At 36.1% G+C, this 22,154-nt stretch overlaps 1 long non-coding RNA gene across 2 annotated transcripts in view; it reads left to right on the top strand.

Annotated features, from left to right (window-relative positions):
• LOC138110770 (uncharacterized) overlaps positions 1–15,802 on the top strand; it is a 91,149-nt gene extending 75,347 nt beyond the window's left edge. For both annotated transcript variants that reach the window (XR_011151048.1, XR_011151049.1), the window contains 4 exons: positions 1,157–1,281; positions 9,610–9,664; positions 14,325–14,384; positions 15,410–15,802. This is a non-coding gene — a long non-coding RNA (uncharacterized lncRNA). The remainder of the gene's footprint in view (positions 1–1,156; positions 1,282–9,609; positions 9,665–14,324; positions 14,385–15,409) is intronic.
• The last annotated feature ends 6,352 nt before the right edge of the window (positions 15,803–22,154 follow it).

The raw sequence follows: 22,154 nt of genomic DNA, 5'->3' as shown, positions 1-22,154 counted from the left end.
TTCCTTCCTTCCTTCCTTCCTTCCTTCCTTCCTTCCTTCCTTCCTTCCTTCCTTCCTATCCTCATCTGTGATACCTATCATTTTATGAATGTTCCTAATCTTAGCATTTAGTGTGCATATCTGAAATTCATTTGTACCATAAATATTTGTTGTAAGAACTGAACCAAAATCAGAATCTTCTTCTCAATGTCCCAAACTGGATGAGATAAACTGTGGAAAGATATCAAATTTTCCTAGATTGAAAATATTTGTGTGACAATAGAGTTGCTCAGCCTGATAGGAAAGATATTTGTTATGAGAGAATTACTGAAAAATAGGATTTGGCTAAGTCTTGGAAAAAGTTTTGGCAAAAACAAATGAAATATCAGGCTTACTAGAATATACTTTTTAAGTGCTATGCTATAGTACTGTATGGATCTTAGAAACAATGACTCAGAAATGTAATATATGTCAGTGGTTTGGGGATGAGGCCTAAATTTCCAACACCTGTCTAGTAGCATGCCAATTTTTATTTTTATAGAAAGTTGCTGGGATATTTAAAACCATTTACTAGGTAAGATAGCCAACACTTTATGTGAGGTTGTGACACAGCAGCTTGTTTTCTTCCTTTTTTTTTTTTCTTTAAGTTTATATAGTATGCTCAGTTTTTCAGTATACATTAGTGGTAAATCTCAGTTTATTACTCTTGTAATATTGGAGAGAGAATAATCTCTTTGTACCAAAACTGATATGTAATGATCCTTGGCCAGAGTTAAAAATTATATATTTTTAAGATTCTAACAGAAACTCCTATGGTTTGAGCAACTCTTGTTGCTGTGGTAACTGGATGTAATATTTTCATAAAGTTTTTTAAGAACATTTATTTAAATACTAAATAGTGATTTTTAAAAATTATTTTATGTTTTGAACTGTTCAGATGTCAAAGTTTTAAAATAAGATGAAAATACTCGGTCATCTGAAACATTGGAAGAAAAGACAAAGGAAGAGCCACCATATGGATCATGTTCTGGTCAGAAAAAAGAAGCTTTTTATCATTTCTGCTTCTCATACTTCTTTCATAAGATGAGTGCACACATCAGCTTAAAAACTTGACACATACCTACTTAACTTGTTTTGTAATGTGAATTTGTCTATCCCTCCACTCTATTACCTGTAGGTGAACCTCTTCTCAATCCCTCCATGCTATCCTTTTCCACGGAATACCTTCCTACTCAAACAGGAGACTAGAAACTCTGCATTAAGTTTCTGAGCTTTGAGGAAGGTGTTCTCAGCATCTAAAAGGTAAGTAGGTGGCAGGGAGAGATAGCTGATCTCTCCAGTTTTATTCAGACCCATCTAGCAGCATGCTGACCCATTTATACTCTTGCAGTGCCTTCCAAGAATTCTTCATATACACTGTTCCAAATTTTCTGCAGCCTCGATAAAACAGGAATCTGGATTGGAATCAACAGGTTCTATAACAGTAGGAGGTGCACAACCTATATAAGACTAAACTACTTGACTTGTCCACTTCTGCTACCTAATACTATGGACACTACCCTTGTTTTCTAAATACAATGAATATTCTTGTGACTATCAAATAGGTCATTAGAAATTTGGCATTTCAGACACTGAATTAAAATGAAACAGGGTTTATACACTTCAAACCAGCACCAAATTCATTCTACTAAATGCTTTTGTCCTGAACAAAAAGACAAGGCTGAATCTGCACTTGTCAGCTCCGTGTGCATTGTGTTCATGTTGCTGGTTCTTTTCAGTGGAGATAAAAAGGCAGCTTTTACTACATGAATTACAATGGCAGTAAGAAATTGTGAAAAACTGTAATGCAGTTACATTACTCTAAAACTGCCTTCAGGACTTTCAATTTGGTCATATATTTAAGCCACAGAATTTGAGGCAGTTTGGGTAATTATATAGACCCAAGATATATAATTTGGTCATTATTAATTCCTGAGAAGTCATAGGCAATATAGCTAATAATACTGATAGAAAAAGAAGATTATTTTTATTTCATATTTAAATGTGATTTTAAATTTGCTTGTCTGGGATTAGTGCAAGCCTTATCTGACTATAAAAAATTCATACAGAAGGAAAAATAAAAATGTCACCTTAAAAAAATAAAAAAAATAAAAATAATCTCAAAATCTTTACGAGGCTTTCAGAGAGAAGACTCTTAGGTGAAAGAAACGAAATGCACAGTAAAGGCTGTCCCTTGTTTTGGGTTTCCCTCCTGTTCTTTAGATCTGTGGGTCCTCAGAAGCTGCCTGTGCATATCCTGTGCCCCTACTACTGTTAGCCTGGGTTCCAGCAAAGCCTTCTGGCATTTGTCCTTGTGCTTTTATGCCCTGCTATTCCAATTTGTTCTCTGTTCATACTGTCCCCAGTGGTTATACTACAAATCTCTATGCCAATATGAGCTAAAAGGATAAAATGCATATCAAAGTCAAGAATAAACACCTCCCAAAGAGGGTTTTATCACCAGGTAGGGAAGTCACCACACTTGATCATCAAATGCCTGCTAAGTTCTGTGCAATACACAAAACAGATTCAATGGAGACTCTCATGCACTGAGGATTTGTCATTAGAAAAAGTAAAACAGAACAAAAACTCAAAAATGTCAAACTGTTGTGAAGAACTGAAGAATTCTCTCCTGTTTGAAAGCACAATGTGGAAATGGCAGCTTGCAATACTTTCAGACTACCACCTAAAAAATCTTCACTTGCTCTCACGTGGGAAAGCATTCCTGTTGTAATCTGAAAGGACTGTAGTCAGGGAGTGCAAAGGGAATCTGAATAACTGAAGTTTTGCCATTATCCCCAAAGATGAAAATTAGATAGTTGCTTTTCTTTCTGATATGTTATGCTGATAGCTGAATACAATATGAAATGTGCAGAATTCAGGTTTTATAATGCAGTAGCTGAACTACAAAACTGCATGATGGGATAATAGAACCTACAAATTTTTCTTATTCAAGTTTTAAAAGACAGTAATAGCATAAATACTTTCATCCTGATACAGCATGAATCATCTGTCCTAAGCTACTTTGGATATTAATTAATATATTCCTTTTTTGTCACCCCTATGCAATGCTAGCAAGACTTCATTATAATCATTAAGTGAAAAAGATGTCCTGTGAAACCTTTTCTAAATATTTCAGATTATCAAAGATACCAGTAGCTGTAGCAACAGTGGTTCTGGCAAGACAGCAAATGAATCAAACTTCTTCAATCTCTGCATTAGTGTGAAATTTGAACCAGTTCAATAGTAATTCCCTTTTTACCTAGCAAGTTGTCTGTACCTTCTGTAAGGGTTAATTATGGATCCATTTTATATGCCCTAAAAAGCAGCATCATTCATCTGCTTCTTGCAATAGCAGTTAATTTATTCAGTGCAAAAATGAAAATTGAGCATTAGCATACATTGAATGATTGAGAATGATATAACCAAAGTCTAATTTTATAGTTTTTATGGTTTGCATGGGAAGGGATAGAAACCTTACAAATTCCCTTTTATGGATATCCATGTCTTTTTTTTTAAATCAAATTTAGATTTAATTTTTTACAGCTGAAGTGCTGGTTGCTTGTGATGAAGCCCACCTACTTGAAACATCTATTTTAGGAAGAGATGAATCACTTCTTGTTGTGCCACTCTTTCTCTTGACTATGGATAAAGCATAAGGGAATATTCATCTAAAAATAAGACATCTAATCTAAGCTAAAGTTAGGCCAGAGGAATCCTAGGATAACTACCTAAATATGTAGTATCATTTAGTGCTTGAAAAAAAGAAGTCATATTGGAAAAACTGAGTACAGGAGATGTGTTTAAAATACATCTCTCAGCAGATATTAGACATCTTAACACCTTTTGAAGTGACAAGGCCTCAGGAGTGCATCCAAAGCTGACTTGTGACACATAGAAATTTGAAGTGCATTAGGTAGGGTGATATTGGTATTACTGAACTTTGAACACAAAGATAAATATAGATTGCAAATAAGTCTATAAAGATATTTTGCAACACTGTGATGGCATAGCAATGCAGAATCTATTAGCATTTTGTTACAGTTATCTGTGAGCATGTGACCAACAAATGGGCAAAGACAGACAGGTGTATTTGTATACAGAAGGCATGCAAGTGACAAAAGTTGCCAAAAGAAAAGATAATGACAATGAATTAAAAATTGGTGGGACTTCTACCTGAAAAAACTGAAAGTGATAAGTGGTATGGGGTGAAAAAGAGAACCCATGTTTTGGGAGCAGAGAGCAAATAGCATAAAAATGTCAGGCCTTTCTAACTAAGGAAAATCACAAGAGAAAGAATAAATTTCCTCGAACGCTTCCTTTTTTTTTTTTTTTTTTTTTTTTTTCTTTTCTTTTTTTTTACCATTGGGTACTTGGAAAGCCACATTTCTGAAACATGGTGTAGTGGTTTGGTCTAAAATACTCATTACTGTTTATCTTCTGTGAGATAAGAATTAGGAGAAATGCAAAGCAGGCACCAACTTGAATGAATATAAAGAAGTTTATTAACAGACCTAAAAGAAGAAAAGAAAAAAATTATACCACCTTTAGAACTCTCCTCCTCCCCCCACCTTCCTCCCGTCTCCCACTGACAATGTAAAGACAACCCTTAAGATGTTCAGTCTGTTTACCACTTCCATAATAACCTGGTTCAGTCCATTTAGAAAGAGAAGTCTCTTTTTGCTCATGCTATGAAAACAGTATCACACCGAGACAGCCACCCACTTCCAAATATTGTTCAGTCCATTTAGGAAGAGGAGTCTCTCTGCTTGCGATGTGAGTCCCTTCCCCCCGACTTGCAGCTTTTCCCGCAACTGCTTTCGAGGGTCCACTCTTGAAAGTTTTCTGGGGTACAATTTTAAGGTTGAGCTGTTCAGAAACAAAGAAAAACAGAGGCCCTTCTCCTTCCCTGGGAGCAAAGGGTCATCTTCATCTTTAAAACTATCTCTGGAAGCATCTCTAGGAATTGAGGTTTTTCTCCTTTCCTCTTTGGAGCAAAAAGTCCTCATCTGGTTCATCTGGTTCATCTCTCTCTGTCCAAACTTCTCATGAAATTACAGCTGCGTCAGCATCTGCCTATCTCAGCGCAGGTGCTTCTGCTTATGAGTTGAACACTCCACCCCCCATATCTTCATGAAATTACAACAGGATACTCTGATATATCATAGCTTCACAACAGACTTTCAGCTTTAAGCATCTCCTCTCTCTCTTCCCTCAGGTTTTCAGCTCTTCACAGCAATAAAAGGGTTAATCTCACCTCGGCCTTGCAGCTGGAATGTGGCTTATCGCTGTTGGTCCCCTGGCCTCTGCCGGACAGAGGTGCCGCTTTGCTGAATCTCGGCCGCAGTGGAGGGGGGGGGTTCCGAGCCGCTCCGGCTGCCCACGGCAAGGCAGTGGGGGGGGTTCCATGGCTGGAACAGGCCCATGGCTCCAGGCTGGCCGTGGCCTGGCCCGGCCTGGCCCAAGCAGGGCCTGGCCGGGCCTGCTGGCCCCTGCACGGGGCCTGCAGCCACCTGTCCCAGCGCCGGAAACGAGAGAGAGCTGGGGTGGGAGTTTGTCTATTCTTAAGTGTGTATCACAGAGGCGGTCACAACTTTAAGTGGCTTAAAGAATTGTCCATATTCAAACTGGCCAGCTGATAGGTTCTATCAGGTCCCAGAGGAAGCTGTAAGCACCCCTTAGCAAGGATATCCCTTCCGGGACTATGCTTGCTAACCTATGACACATGGATTACTGGATTACTGCATATTGCAAAATAACAAACTTAAACCACAGAGTCTAGGCTTAAAGTGTCAATAAACTGTGGTTATAAGGAAGCCTGTGGTAAAATGATACCATTGATAGGATGGCCGTGCTCTTCAGTAGAAGGTAATGAGATACACAAAGGCATACACATATTTTGAGGAAGACAAAGAGGCACAAAAATAGTACATTCTTGTTTTAGACAGCCTTCCAACAGCTTTTCTAAAGCAACTGATGTCTTAGTTAAGAAGCTGAACATACAGCTCAGTGATCTGGACCTTGCTGTTGAGTTGTTCCTTAAAATACTAGTCAGTTTAAAAATGTGTGAGGCTTTATTAAACACATTTTTCAAACAATTGCAGCACTAGAGGGAGAGTGTTCCACATCCCTAGTGTTTACAAAATAGTCACTTTCCTATTCATTTGCCTTCATGCTCTGTGATCATTCTTAGCTGCTAACACAGACATGCAAAAAACAGTCATCTCCTTTACCACGTGCAGGGATAAAAGCTCTTCCTTTACTCGAAGGTACCCTTTCTAAAAGAAATCTGGCAGCAACACTATCCTGATCCAGATGACCTGTGACTGAAGCGTTACTAATTAACAATTTTTTTCTGTCTTATTATCATCACACTGCAGGATAGATAAGAGACTACAATTTTTGCTTCACTCCTCTGCCTTTGGTAAAACCTATTATTTTAGTTAACTGTGTTACTGAAAGGGATGGAAACATCCATTTGCCATAAAGAAATGGGAAGGCCAGGCCAAAAGGCCACAACTCTAAGTTCTGTTCACATTAATCTCCCAGTGTGAAAATAAGGAAAACTGATTCATGTATTAAGTAGCTTAAACAGGAAGCAGGGAACAAAATGTCTGGTGACAAGCAAATATGTTTGGTAATGTATGCATGAGGAAATTAGATATCACTGTGGTGGAAGTGTAGAGGACTTATACATCACATTAATATCATACTTTAAAATAAAATTTACCAAGTTAATTCATTAGAAAACATTTATATGCTGAAGTAGTTGTGAGTATAGAATGCTATATGACCAGATGTGCGGTCCTTGATGATTCACACTTGCTGGTGTTTACACTGCTCATATGCTCACTTAAAACATTTATCCATTGTGTCTGGTAATGTTATGACAGTTTTATGAAGTACTTGTATATAGTTGTTAGTTAAAATTACTTTAGTATGCTTATATTTAGGTTCAAAGCACATTAATAGTAATTTTTTCCTTCTTAGTGGAAACTCTTACAATTGATAGATGCCACAGGTCTCCTTGGCTGCACTGCAAGTCAAACAGTGCAAATAAAAACTCCAAGTTTTTGAGGTACAACATCAGTTCAGTTGACTCCTCAAAATTCTATTTTCTGGTAGGAGCAAGGACTTGGTTTTCTGGTCACTAAGCTAAATTATGAAGATTTAATGCCAATAATAATTTTGTCGTGAAAAAATTTGTGTCACTAGATGTTGCCTGGATATGGTAAATGCAAAACTGTAGTTTCATTGCCTTGCAGTAGCAATACTACATTTTTGATCAGTGCCATACTTCCCTCCCCCCACCAAAAAAAGGTACCAATTTAAATCATAAAGCACCAGAAACATTATGTTAATTTTTTTTATTACTATAAGTATGTAGGAATTATAAGTCTGCAGAGAAAGCAAGACTGCTCTGTAATTAATTTTTTGTACAGATCCTGCTTCACTGTTCTTAGCTCAGCTCCCTTAGTCCTATGGAAAAGCAGTTTCCTGAACAGCAGTTCGGAGTCTACTGCAAATTCTGAGGTTGTTGGGTCCTTTTCAGCAGATGGTATGAACAGAAATTTGCTCATGTGTTAAATCTTTCTATTTGGTATCACAACTCAATCATTCCTCTTAGGGTTTTCCTTATGTCGTGCTTTAACCCCACACAGCAACCAAGTACCAGGCAGCTGCTCACTCACTCCACTTCCCCTTGCCCTGGTGGGGAGGAGAATTGGAAAGAAAGGGTAAAGCTCATGGTTTGAGAGAAGAGCAATTTCATAATTGAAACAAAATGTAATAACATGAATAATAATAATAATTAATAATAATAATAATACGATCATACCAATAATGACAATAATAATTGTAATGCTGAAGAGAGAGACAGTAGCAGAACCCAAGAGAAACTAGTGATGCACAATACAATTGCCCATCACCCCCTGACTGACACTCAGTCCACCACCTAGCAGCAATTTTCCCCTTTTTGGGTAACTCCCCCAATCTATATACTGGGCATGACATTCTATGTTATGGAATATCCCTTTGCCCTGTTTGTGTTGCCTGTCCTGTCTGTGCTGCCTCCCAGCTTTTTGTGCAACTCCTCACTGTCAGAGCACAAGACACTGAATAGTCCTTGACTTAGGATAGGCACTATTTAGCAGCAACCAAAACACCAGTGTGTAATCAGCATTACTTTCATACTAAGTCCAAAAAACACATTATACAAGCTACTAAGAATAAAATGAAGTCTGTCCCATCTGAAACCAGGACATCCTGCGATTTATGTGGAGCATATTGGCTACAGAATACTGATTAGAAGTGTTTGTCTCTAGGCCCAGGATGAACATATTTTTTTTCCTATCTGATTGGTTTTATGTTAGAGAATATATCTAGATATGACTGGAGCATAGATCTTCAGCCTTTCTAACAATCAATTGCCCCTGTGCAAAAAAATCAAGCAAGTCCTGAGTCAATAAACCAATAAACCTGCCTAAGAAAGAAGCTGTATTGTGGCCTATCCTGTCACAAACTGTTTCCCATTTTTGACTGAGTACAAGAGGTATTTATTAGACATCCACCAGTGAACATTCAGGGAGACCAAAAAAAACAAAAAAAAAAAACAAAAAACAAAAACAAACAAACAAAAAAAACCCCCACCAGATTGAGAAAAGCTATAAAACAATTCTGTTCAGATCTCTACAAATCCATTAATGTTGATTTTGATCTTCCAAAGCTGGGGCTGCCTTTACATTTTGATTTTATTTTCAAGCTTTGCTGCCCTCAGGGTTCTCCTATAGGAGTAGCATTTTGTGACATAATTTATAAAGGTATCTACATGCCTTGACAAGGTAGCAGTCATAGCAGTCAGCCTGGGAAACGAATGTGCCTGGAGCAGTTCTACAGCTAGATAACAGACACATATGGGGTGTTCCAGACTAGGAGTTTCAACAACTTGCTAAGTGCTTCCACTCTGTCTGAGGTATACTCTGAGGTTTATTCATGAAGGGCTTGGCACCTAGATGACTTTCCCCTTACTCTTATAACCACTCACTTACATCAAATGTACTATACACACTTTTCACTGGTATGACTATGCATGGTTATAAAAGCCAAGAGTGCTTCTTAAAACTTACACTGATATTTTAATAAACAATAATCATTAAAATCAATCTTACAGTAAAAATGGGTCGAGCACCTTACGATTTGCTCAAGCTCATTTTAGCTCTGCCAGTGCCCAAACAATACACTGATCCAGAAACAGGACTGAGTTCAGAGTTTTTCCACAGTATTCAGGAGTAATAATTACGGGTCTCAGGGTCTGAAATATCAAATTTGTTGGGGAACACATCCCTGCCATAATACAGAAAACAGAAAACTCCCCCAACCCAAAATTTCATTCAAAACACATTCTAAAATTAAATTTATTTACATTCATAATAGTGGAAAATATAAGCTTTTTTTTTCCTACAGTCAATAATTCTGCTTATCCCAATAAATCCAACTAAGTTGAAATGGGACACTTGATTATCCCAGCACAACATGGCAAATTTAAAGAATGGGTGTGCCAAGCAATTATTCATAAAACCTTCTTCTGTGCAGTCCAGATAGGAAACATCTCTTCATCATAGAAGAGAGAATGCCAGAAGCTCATAAGGTCAGTGCTGCTTTTTTTTTTTTTTTTTTTTTTTTTTTAAAGACATTCTCTTGTATATAAAGCTTGCTGGTTTGGCATTGATACAACATGTGCTCTTATGATATAGAGAGGAAATCTGTCTGCTTGTCTCAGTGTTTATATTTATATAGTCACTGCTCAGCCCTAAAGCTGTTCTTCAGATCTCTAGCTAAAATAAATGTCACACACTGCTGAATTATTATAAAAATAATTCTGTTTATTTACAAATATGACAACAAGCTGGTAACTTACTGAGATTCTTGAAAGGATTTTCAGTCTTTACAGAGATATGTTCCAGCTAGCCTATTCCCACTCCCCCTCCGTATCATATTCTAAATCCAGCTATTAGCTATTTGTCAATAGATGTGTCCAGTCTTAGAAGCTATGTATTATGATGGATATAAAGGACATTATTAAGTATTGGCAAAATACTCTTAATGAAAGATAAAATTGCTCAATCCCTTCTCACTTTTTATGACTGTACTTGGCAGCAACTTTTGTCTTGTCTTTCAGGGTGCAGTAGGATTAAAACATGATGAGAAAATGAGAATAAAAATTGAGAATGAGATTTAAAATTAAATAGTATATGTTGATAATGCAATATGATAACAATGAAATGCAGGATATTTTTGCTTAGTGCCAGTATTTTACTATGCAACATATATTTTTTGCACACACAACTAAGAGGATCCATTTCCCAATGCACACATTTTCCCTTTCAAAACCTGCAAAACCACCAAAACGTTTATCAATACACAAATAAATGCAAAAGCAATCTATTCTTCTCTAAACAAAGGTATTTGTTCTGTTTTTCTCTTGGGTAATTAACATCAGCAAGAAGGAATTGCGATGAGAGCGAGTGAGAGAGAGAGCACATTGGAAAAAAAAGTCTAATGATTGAATTATTGTTCACTTAAATATTTTGGAATATTCAGTATGACTTTGACTACAGATGACTTGTTCCAAAATATTTCAGACAGTGAAATAATTTAACTAAATATTTCCTCATGGTGATCCCAACCAGTATACAGATCAAGACAGACTAAATAATTTTAATGTCTATCAGCCAATATTGATAATCTCTTCTGCAATAATTGGCATGTAATATTCACATTTATAAACAGGTGAAGTAAGGGGCTGAGAGAGTAAGGTAAGTGAAAAAGAAGAGAAGAAACAACTTCTGATAACTTTCTTTCCTATTTTTTTTCTGACCAGCTTGTATAAATTATCAGCACATGTACATTTTCTAAAAAATATATGAAGTGTTATTAACACTAAATGAAGGATAATAATAAATCTACATACAAAATCTCTATGTGGACTAAAGGCACATTTACAAAAGCTTTGTTCGATGTTCTTCAAAAGATAGAACTTTTCAAGGGATTATAAAATCTATTCAGTATAAAAGCCCTTCAGGAGTTCAAAACATTTGGCCTTAAAGAACATGCAGGTAGCTCATTACGGAGTACATGTATGCTAAAAGAGACACAGAAATGCATGAAAGTTTGCTTTCTCCATATAGAAAGATGCCAAAAAGGCATAAGGTATGTTCTCAATTTATAATGAAGGCGTTTCAGTGGGTGTCAAGGAGGACTTTTTCCTCCAAAAATGATTACTAACATGCAGAATTCACACAGCAGCAGTGACTGCATTGTATGGGGTATTCTTATTTAGAAAAAGTAACCAGGCAACTTGAAAAGGTGAGGAGTACATGTGTAACATCAGTCACGTGTTGAGCTCTTTCTGGTGTTACAAATAAGGATTTTATATTTCACTGTCCAAAAATATTAGTAAAGCTGTTTGATGAAAAGTAGAGATTTCCATCTAATGTCAAGGGATTTTAGTAGATAGGATCATAATTCATCCTCTCCTTCTCTCTTTAATGAACTCATCAGCATGATACCTGACAGACATATTAAAAACCACAGAAGCCAGAAAAAGCAAAAATCCTGAACTGATTAGCCCTTCAGTTTCTGCCTCCAGCGCTGGTTGATGCCTTGAATGTAAGAATGTAGCAGACTGACTTAGGTTTTCTGCTTGGATTTTCCCACCCAGCTGCCCACTTTGTGCAAACTGAAATTACAAATAGAAATATCTCGTCTTGGTGTGTGACTTGGTGCTGCACACTTGGAGCCCACAGATGGGACAACATCAACACCTGCAGAGGTTTTGGTAGCTTCTGCAGAGAGATTTGCTGCATTCCCTTTTCCAAACTTAGTGGATTGCTACAGATCTCAACCCTGTAAAATAAAAAACAGCTCTTTTCATAACTCAATGCTACCAGTGCAAGTGTGAAATTGTTGAGACATTGTGTTAATTTTCTAATGCCGAAACACAATATACGAAATAACTGCCCACAGAATTCAGGTAAGAATAGACAAATCACTGTGAGATGTAGCTAGGAAAAACTAAAGAGTAATGTTAGTTACTCAGCTGAACTCTGGAACGGAGGTGATGGGGAAGCAGATATCTTATGCATTTTTAAATTAGTTTCTATATTATCAAATTATTAAATAGTCCAACAATACAATTGCACTCATCTGACAAAAGAAAACAAAATCTTTTTACTATGCAGGCAGAATTTTCGCTTTTAAGTGAAGTGAAACAGCCTAATTGGACATTTTTGGCCTCATTTAGATCAACACTTTAACTGTCGTTCTAAGGAGCTTTGGCTGTTTTGTCCAGATTAAAGTCTTCTAGCAAATGTATCTCTAAAATGTGTGATGACCACTGATAAATGGTACTTCATTAAAAATGAAAAAAGATAATGTGTCATAAATATATTTTTCTCTCCAGAAAAAGGAATCTCAGGGTAGTAGTAATTTAGATTTGCTCTTTCTTATACAAAACAGCTCTAGTTTTCCAAAACTTGGCAAATAATAACATCTAAGATAAAATATGAGAATGGACAATGTATTTAAGTTGTTCCAACATTTCTCAGAGAATGCAGAGATAACAAAGGTTCTTGTGTGGAGAAAGGGGAAAGAAAAAAGCCTTTTGACTACACTAGAGTACAGAAAAACCATATACGGTTTAAAATCATGAAAACAGTATTTCCTGGATTCCAGAGATGCTAGTGGAAAACAGATGCCCTGGGATCTGCCCACACATCAGCAAAAACATCAGCCACAATAAATTACTGGTCTTAGATTAGCTTGAAGGAAAAAACAACCAAAACCAAATAATATCTCTTATCTGTACTTCTAAGTTTCAAACTGTATTTTCCAAAGTGGCAGAAAAAGTCATCAGCACAACGAGCCAGTCACAAAGTTCAAGGAAAAGGGGTTGTCCCAAGGTCTCATTAAAAGAAGTTTACACCCATCTTCTCCTAATTAGGCCGACTTTCCAGTTCTGAGGTTGATGGTATAAAAGAGATCAGATTGTCTAACTGTTTCTTTGGTTATAAACATATGAACTATAATCTCTAGAAGTGTTCAGACCTACATTAACAAGAAGACAAAAAATATAAAATATGGTAAAAGTGTTATTTTTACAATGACTTAAATCAGTTGTCACCTTGGTTGTATTAAATGAAAAAAACAGATTCAACTAGTATGACACTTTAATTTTTCTTCTGATGGGATTATAAAATGTAAAACCATTTAAAACAATTCTGTGACAATTATTGTGTGAAAGAGCTACGTGGGGGAAAGTTACTAGTTCATGTGATTTCTATGCCTGGACCTGCCATTCCTCAACTAAATTTAGAACACAAACAGTGGAAAATCATTATGGACAAGTTTTAATCTGAGTTTTAAATAAAGAAATCGTGGATAGAATTAAGATACAGATTATTTATAGAGAAATATTAATTCATGTCAAAGCTGCAAAAATGTTGAGACCATTTCTAAACCATCAAACTTTTTACAACTCAAGACTACTTTTATGTCTTTACAGATGAACCCAATCAGAATCTGCAAAGAAGTATGAGAATTTCAAAGCCAAAATTAAAAATTCCATTTGAGAGCCCATAGATACAGAAGTCTGTAGGCTTTTATGTAATCTCTGTAATTTTCTTATATAACTCATGGTTAAGAATCCAGTGCAGAAGATTTTGATTCTATAAACCACAGAACAGGCTTTGGTCTTACAGTTAAGGAGACACACTGATATTCCTACAAATAACTACAATAATTCCTTTTAATTGAATGAGAGCCTGTCGAAAAGAGAGAGACAAAACAAGTTGGAGATATGCAAAGTAAACAGAAGCTTGCAGAAATACAGGCTTTTTGAAAAGATTCACTGTTATTGCCTCAACTACTATAAAAATAGACAAGTGTACAAAGAATTTACATATGTAAAATCTTACATTAAAGTGAGATTGACTCGTTTAGAAGCAGTAATACAGCAGGCAAGCAGCCTGCAGCCAAAAAAAGTGCTGCACAGTGGGAGGCTTATCCCAGCAAACAACAATTCACACCTGTTAATTACTCTGAATAGGCTTGCACACAATGCTAGGCACGGCATTTATCCATTGTTTAGAAGCAATACCAATGTAATCGCTTACGCTCTTGTTATAAGTGAAATGAAATCTTAACATGAGTCATTTCCTTGCAAATCATCAATTAACTCATCACAGCATTTTCCAGAGGACTCTTAAAGACCCAGAATAATAAAGCTATGAAAATAATATTTATTTCAGGTTTGCTGACAATTACGGTAAAGTTGTGGATGGTGAGATTGCATAAACAGTATATTTCAGGTAAATTTCTATTTAAACCATTAAAATACATGTTTATACCAATAGTAACAGAAAAAAAAAATCTCTCAAAGGTTTCGCTTACAATTCCAACACTTTCTAATTAGAAAGTGTGTCAATTAAACTTGAAAGCTTTAAAACAATACTTAAGTAATTTGAACACTAGTCAAAATCTAACCATTTAACATGACACACTTGAACAACTTAAGGCTTTTATAATTTCATTGTAGTTTTCCATGTTAATGACTGGATAAATTCAAGCTGAATGCATGAAATATTTTGGGAATTCTTGCTTCATCAAAATTATTTAACAAAAAATACTTTTTCTACTTATATCTACTTGTGTACCTAAAACATTTTTTGAGCAGCATTAGAAGTCCTGTCCCTAATATTATACTCTAGCACGCTCACTCTCCCAGAAAGTCCAAAGGTGGTTTTCAGTACTGAAGGATTATAAAAATATTGTCCCTGCTATTTGTGTATTCAAAGAGTTTGGGCTGAATATACTCCCAGGCATTCCACACATTAAAAACAGTAGACTGTCATATTGAGAAACCCTTTAAGACAAATAGAAGTCTTAAAGGAGAAAACACACTCATAGGGTTAGGATAAAAATTTTATATTTATACAGGGCCTGAATATCATCAGGACTGCTCTGATTTTTTAATTGTTAAAAGGCAGTAAAAATCCAAACAACAAAAAAACCCTAGCAACATCTAGGAATTTTAGAGGGGGTCAGTAGGGTGAAAATTTAGACATACCATCTGTTATCTAAATGCATTAAAGATGATATATTTTATGCTGGTCTTTTCTCTTTCCTCAGCAAGCAGAGATCAGAAAACCTGGAGACTTATTTACCTTTATTCCTATTTCCAATCCCATCTATATTGGCATTAATTTCACTTTAAAAGCATTCCCCACTGCTTTTAGAGAGACTTAATTACCTAAATTATATAAGATCCTTAGCTTTTACTGCTCTGGGAACATGAATCCTTTCTGAAATGCTTGTACTTATCCATGTATTTCAGGTGTCTACAAAAAAATGAATGGATCCTGGGCAATACACTCACGATTGATTTGGTTTTTCCCTTCGTATGCACAAGGAGTTCTAAGGAGTAAGCCTGGTAGTCAAAGTTCACAACCAATGTGATTTCTTTTGCCAAACAGCTTTTCGCTTGTGTAACTAACAATGAAAAGGCCATTATTTGTTACTAAACACAGAATGATTGAGGTTGGAAGGGATGCCTTGAATTCATCTTTTCCAGACCCCTGCTAAAGCAGGGTCATTTACAGCATGTTGCCAAAGACTGTCCAGTCAAGTTTAGAATATCTCTATGGATGTAAATTCTAAAACCTTTGTGGACCTTTCCCAGTGCTCAATCCCCCTTATAGTAAAAATGTTTTATCTCACATTCAGGTGTATTTTCCTGTGGTTTTATTTGTGCTAATGTTGGTTGTCAGCAACAAGTGATCAAGTTTGTTCAAGGACAAAATATATTCAGAAAACTTTAAGCGATTATTATTCTAAGTGTTTTTTCTGCAATGATGATGAATTGGGCTTGTACTTGGCCATATTTATAAAATGTTCAATTATACTCACTGAAATTCCCAATGCTAATAACTTTTCATGGTGCAACCCACATGTATTAAGTAGATTTTTCTGTACTAATGCTTTATTGACAAACCAAAGTATAAACAGATAAATTGGTCAGTTGTATGGCTAATGGTGGGTTTTGCCTGTGGCATTGATATCAGAAGAACTTAAAAAGTTTCACAGCAATGATCGTTGGTCTTGAAGTAATGATAAAAGGGTGCCAGAGCAATGGAGCAGTGAAGAGGTCCCAGGAGAAAAAAAATAACATAAAGTTTTTATTTTGTTGACGATTAATTCTTCAAAAATATTCAAGCAGAAACTCCAATAAAGTATAAGGTTAGATAATCACTTGGTGGTGGCTGATAGGATGAAAATACCACCTTGGATTACCTTAGATTATTATAATGTTAAAAAACATTCTCCAAAGGAAATTTGTGTGTGTAAATCATATTATAACGTGCTGGACTAAGACTGCCAGGGACTCAGGGTGCTGACTGGTTCTTGCACATCATGTGAAAGAACCCTGCTTTAGGGACAACAGTTTTGGTGACCCAGATTGTACAGCTGTAAAGTCTTGCCCAGATCATCTTGCTGCCCCAAGCAATGGAGAATCGGACCAGACAGGATTCCAGTGCACACCAATCAGTTTATCAGTACTCCACCTCATTCTCTCCAGTGTCCAGGTGGTAAGTGACTCAAAAGTGCAGTGCTCCAGAGATATGAGCAAGAGCTGTGAATTCCTTGACTGGTAAGTATCATATTTCATTTCTTTCATGGGAAATAATCAATGGTGTGCACAAGGAAAAGTGGTATAAGGAAATATTTTCTTGCAGGTAGATGCTTGATATCTGGAGAAAAGGTATCTTTGTTGAGGCATCAGAGCAGAGTGTGTACTGAGTGGTGAAAGACCTGTTTCCTAGATGCTCAGTCCTGAGGGAGCATGCACCTTTGCTGATGAATTTGGAGCTGAGTGTAAGTGAGACAAAGTGTATATATATACATACATACATACATATATGTATATATACAGAAAAAATTCAGGGGCCTTTAAGCCAAGCAGTGAGGTCAGAGGGTTGACTACTTTTTGTACATGTTCCATTTACTATTTCAGACTTGTTGAATTGGAAATGACATGTTGGTTCACATGGAGAGACTCCTGGAGGAAAGTATCAACTTTTGGAAACTATCATGCTGCCTCATAACCCTAATTGAGGGGAAATGCAGGCTATATTGAATGCTTTTTTACCACAGAAGAAAAAATAATGGTATTAGATAAGGTGAAAAGATAGACAGAGATTTTGGGTTCTGAAAGACCCTTTTGACCTGAAGGAATGTGGTCTTTGTAGGCAGCAAGGACATTCAAAAAATTAATGCTGTAGTAGGGAAGGAAAGGATCAACCAGAGGAAATTAATGTTATGGTGCTGGAGGATTCTGACAATGACTGACGAAGGGAAAATATGAAGGCATCCCCAGTCGAACCTCTAATTCCAATAAAGCTGGGGAATGAAACAATAGATTTATTTTTTTATATAGATAGCAGAGCCAGTAATAAATAGTTGTAAGGGTGCACTAAGTAAATACCACACAATACCAATTTTTGCAGGGATGGGAATAAGAACTTTGTAGCCATTCTTACAACCTATAGAATGTACCGTTGGAGATATTAAACTGATTTATGAGTTTCTACATTCTATATATGCCAGAATGCCCTCTTCCATTGTTAAGATGGAATTTATTATGCAAGTGATATTCTCAAATATCTTGTGAAAACTCTGTACAGCTACACATCCCAAAAGAAATCCAATGGAAGGTTCAAATCTACTGACCAATGGGCCAGACCTTGGAAGAACCTGAGAACGATATCCCTGATGCGGTGTTGAATATGGTAATTCCCTGCTATGGGCTTCAAAGAAACCAGGTAAAGCAGAGAATGTGACTTCACTTAAAAGGAAACTCAAACTGCTAGTAAAGCCAGTGAGGGTAAATCAATATCCTATTAGACTGGAAGTACGTAAAGGATTGGAGTTCTTGATAAATACTTTCGAGAAGTATGGATTACTTAGAGAGTGTCAATAGGAATTTAATACTCCTACTTTACCAGCAAAGAAGCCTCATTTTCAGGAGTACAGACTGGTGCAGGATTTAAGAGTAATAAAACAAATAAATACGGACATACACTCTATCATACCAAACTCCAGGTCAGTTCTCACAAGCATGGAGTAGACAAGGAGAATCACATCCCTCAGCTTGCTAGTCCTGCTTTTTTCGATGCAGCCCAGGGTGTGGTTGGCTTTTTGGACTCTAAGCATAGATTCCCAGGTCATGTCAAGCTTGTCCTCCACCAAAACTCCAAATCCTTGTCTTCAGGGCTCCTATTAATCTATTATTGGCTCAGCCTTTATTTGTGCATGGAATTATGCCAATCCATTGTTAGAAGCATTTTGTTAAATAATTCTGAGTTCAAATTTGATACACCTAATCTCATTAATATTACTGGGTTTTCTTTCAGTTATCCCTTGGTCTTCCACTTCCATCTCTTCTTCTGAGATGCCTAGGACAATGGCCTGAAAACTTTCAGGGAGTGGTTCCACATACGGCCTCAGAAGGTACCAGTACCATGCCATCTTAAACCAATGTGTTTGGTGAATGCCCTTGAATGGGTGCACTCTCAAACTGCACTGTGCTCAGCATCACTTGCATGGCACTGACCGAATGCCCTTGCAGGTTTTTCATAGCAGTTTGCTGTCTTTGTGCTTGGGCCATAGTGGGCTGCACTTGTGTGAGGAGCTCTGAGATCTTTGTCAAAGAACATCGCATCAAAAAGCACAAAATCTGCCTGCACATCACCAAAGAAACCTAAGAGGCCCTTGGGTTTCTGGAGGTTAAACCAGTTTACATTAGTTCTGAGTGTTTTGCAGATTGTCACTTATTCATCTCAATAGGGTGCAGATAGTGCTGGATGGCCATCTGTCCCTTGTTTCAGCTGCCAGCAATCAGCCACTTGGCAGGGCTAAGCAAAGAATATCTCCATGATATTTAAAGACATACTGGACATTTTACCATGAGATTCCTGCCAGCAGTTCTATATTTAGGAAGCATTTTAGTTAAAAGAAGACTGAAAGTTAGTGGAGTGCTTCAGAGTCAACTGAGTGTGAAGAATAAGTTGAAATAAACATTGAAGCCTTTCAAGGATTTTAAAAGTTTAGTAAATTTATTTACAATGTATTTTTGTTCTTGCATTTTACAAATCAAGCCAAATGTATAATTAGATTATTATTAAATGAGTGTAATCTCTTACTTCATTTTCAAAATAGATTGAACCGGAATGACATATCTCTTCAGGTATGTTCTGACTCAGCAGATCTCCTTTCCAGAATGAAATGGGTGTAAATCTGAACTAGATCAAACACTAATCAAACAGTACAGTTGATACTAATTTTTGTTTCTAAACATGGAAATAAAATAAACAACCAACTTTCTCCACACAAATTAAAAAAAAAATCTTCAAAATACTGAACACTGCTGAAATTTCAATAACTACTTGACCATCATCATATAATCCCAAAGAGCAATGTTTGCTTGTTGGAATTAAAGAGAAATGTATTCCTCATTGCCCCTCTGAGTTTCAAACCCAAACAAATTTGGATAACCATGCATTAATGAAAGACGCAAAACTTCTGGTAGCTGGCAAGAAACACAAAGCAAATTCATGGGAGACTCACCACCCAGAGAACATTCATCAGCAGAGGTTTCAAGGGACCACTGTGTTGGATTTAGCCATTTAAATCACTCTGGTATTGAATAAACTCCAGCAACATTTTCCATGGCTTATCCAAAACATTTCTTAAACAAAAGCTGCCTATGACTCATTTAAAAAAAAAAAGCCCATCCAAGGGTTGCTCTTTCTACAATATTACAAGTCTTTAAACACATTTTCCATTAAGTTCCAATACAGTTTAACTTTCTTTCCCCAGGCACATGTAGCAGCTGATAACCATAACACACTGTGCTGTACTACTGCAAAAATTAGTTCTCTTGTAATGGAAACACATATGCAACGTAGCTTAAATTTCCTTACTATTGCTATACATTTCTGGGAATTTTTGTTAAATTCTGATGTAACTCTCTTTGCTCCTGAAAGTTGCCACTTTTATCATCTATTCTGATCGTCTGCAGAAAAAAAATAGCAATCATTTCTTTCTTTTCTTTTTTTTTTTTTTTTTATCTAGTCTTAAAAGGATTGTGTAAAATTATGCCTGGTTTTTGTCTTTTTAAGTTCCAGCAAACTACGTTAGAGCTTTTACAGGTATATGATTATGTGATCAAAGTTACCAAGGAAATGAACCGCTGCTTAGTCACTAAAAGCTTTAATGCAAAGGAAGCAAAATTACTGTGCATCAGTCCAACTCATGTACAAAAATCCCTAAATGAAATAAAATATAATTAAATAATTTAAACCCTAAAACTGTTCAACAGATTGCACTTATTCTCTAACAGCATCAAAATGATTATGCTGGTTGATGGCCCAGAGAACATAAGTTGAAGTTTTATGCAAGACTGATGAGCAGTAAGTCAGTTTTGATAAAGTGATGCATCATTAATGTATATTTGCTGAATATAATCCTGTGAGAAGATTTAAATTTTGGATGACAAAATCTGAAATCCTCAGCCAATTTTAAACTCATGAGAGATTAAATTAGCATTAGAATGAGACTGATTTCAGATTCTTTTGAGTGATGACTATACCAATTAAAACCAACACTAATAATCATGTAATCTTATTTAAAAAGCCCAACAATTTTTTAGATATGAAAAAAAAATGCTGAACCTTAAGTGAAGAGACAGCATTGGAAACTTACATTACTGTGACCCACAGCTTTAGTTAAATTAAAAAACCTCTATTTCTCATTTGGATTAATTTTTTTCTTACATCATTGTAGATTAACTTCAAACAGTAAATTATAAGGTATGCTTTGCTACCAGCATAAAATGGGCTTTATTAGAATTAAAGTCCATTTAAAATAAGGTGGTACAGACATTAAGTTTTTCAAAACATCTTTAATAGTAAAATACAAGCAATAAATCTTATACTGTGAAATCTAATAGAGCAATGCAACTAGCTGTATGCAATCCACATTTGCATTATATCAGATTTCTTTTATTTATTCAAAATATGCCAAGAGATTGAAAAAAAAAGACATTAATTTCTCCTCTGTACTGATACCCATTCTTGTAACATCTTCAGTAGCTGATTATTGCTTTCTAAGATTTTCTAGCTAATCTATACAAGTCACAGGAGACTGCATATCAACTATGCTATATCAGAGGTTCTTGGCCTTCAGTCACCCCTGTTGCACCAGCTGCTCAGTAATCTTTGCACTGAGAATGGAGGGTACATGAATATTGGGTTTGATTTGATGGGTGAACAGTCACAGCATTTACTGCATGAATAAATAACGCAGGCCAAATTCATGCTTTGTCTAATTCCATTAGAATGAATGTGCTTACTCCAGGGATCAAAGTAGTTGGTGGGTGACTGTGCACAAGGGCAGTAAATTATGGTGGTATCTTCCTTCCTGGAAGATGTAAAATGTGAAATACAAAGATATTTCATGGCCAGGGGGGTGGGGAGCGGGGGGAAGTTTGATCTATAAAGAATTAACTAGACATTCAGTAATTGTAAAGTGTTCTTTTTGACACTGCTTAGGACAAATGTAGGTATTTATGTTTTGTTTCAGCCTTTTTTTCTTCAGAAATACAATACCAATTTCATTCTTGAAACAACAAAGGAACAATAAACCCATAATCACAGGAACTATCACCATCAAAAAGTGTTTTCCTTGAATGCACTTCATTGAGTTTACCTGTTATCAGCCAATTTTGGTATTAAACTCACACAACCTAGCCAAACTATAACAAATAATCTTGAACATTATAACATTATAAAGCAAGCAACTTTCCCTGAGACTTTGGTCTCATTAACTCAGTTAATAATTCTATAAATCCATGTAGCTTTTGATGCAGTTCCCATTTCAGGAACTTTCTGTTATATACATATACGTATATGTATACGTATATGTATATATATATATATATATATATATATATGTATAGGACTTACTGTTGGAGCATTTTACCAACAGTATAGTGAATATCAAAGCAAGACCTTAAAGGAGAT

The sequence above is a fragment of the Aphelocoma coerulescens genome, chromosome 5 (genome assembly GCF_041296385.1).
Source record: "Aphelocoma coerulescens isolate FSJ_1873_10779 chromosome 5, UR_Acoe_1.0, whole genome shotgun sequence".
NCBI lineage: Eukaryota > Metazoa > Chordata > Aves > Passeriformes > Corvidae > Aphelocoma > Aphelocoma coerulescens.
The sequence above is the reverse complement of the archived record's forward strand: the minus strand, read 5'-3'. Positions and strand labels throughout refer to the sequence as shown.